The sequence below is a fragment of the Octopus bimaculoides genome, chromosome 18 (genome assembly GCF_001194135.2).
Source record: "Octopus bimaculoides isolate UCB-OBI-ISO-001 chromosome 18, ASM119413v2, whole genome shotgun sequence".
NCBI classification, from domain to species: Eukaryota; Metazoa; Mollusca; class Cephalopoda; order Octopoda; family Octopodidae; genus Octopus; species Octopus bimaculoides.
In genome coordinates this window covers 33002756-33003117 of record NC_068998.1, presented here as the reverse complement: position 1 = coordinate 33003117, position 362 = coordinate 33002756, and the positions used below count along the sequence as shown (strand labels likewise).

The 362-nt window shown below is 56.6% G+C and overlaps 1 long non-coding RNA gene across 1 annotated transcript in view; it reads right to left on the bottom strand.

The window, feature by feature from the left end:
* LOC128249803 (uncharacterized) overlaps window positions 1-362 on the bottom strand; it is a 484216-nt gene that overhangs the window by 228039 nt on the left and 255815 nt on the right. The gene's annotated exons all lie outside the window — the stretch shown is intronic.

The following is a 362-nucleotide window of genomic DNA, read 5'->3' as shown; positions in this document are numbered from 1 at the left end:
TACCTCAGTTTTCCTTTCCTCGACTGCGAGTCCGTCTTGCGGTATCCGATCCTTGAAGCTTGCCCCGACCCAAGGTACACCAGGTATAGCAGCTGCTTCTCCCCAAACCTTCCCAAATCTAGACCGTCGCTTAACACGTCTTGTCCTGACCGCAGCCCCGTTCGAAAAGGGCACGAACGCCGATCGAGGCTCCCTCTGCCCTGTATCCCCTTCCGGTCAACTCGCCCTTCCGGTCAGCCTCCCAAGACACTGACGTCATACCACACGCCACCCTGATCTTAAAGATCACGTTCACCCCTACTCCAATTCGAAGTCCGCCATCCAACCGGGTGGGCACCCTACATGTCGAGATCTTCTCAAGC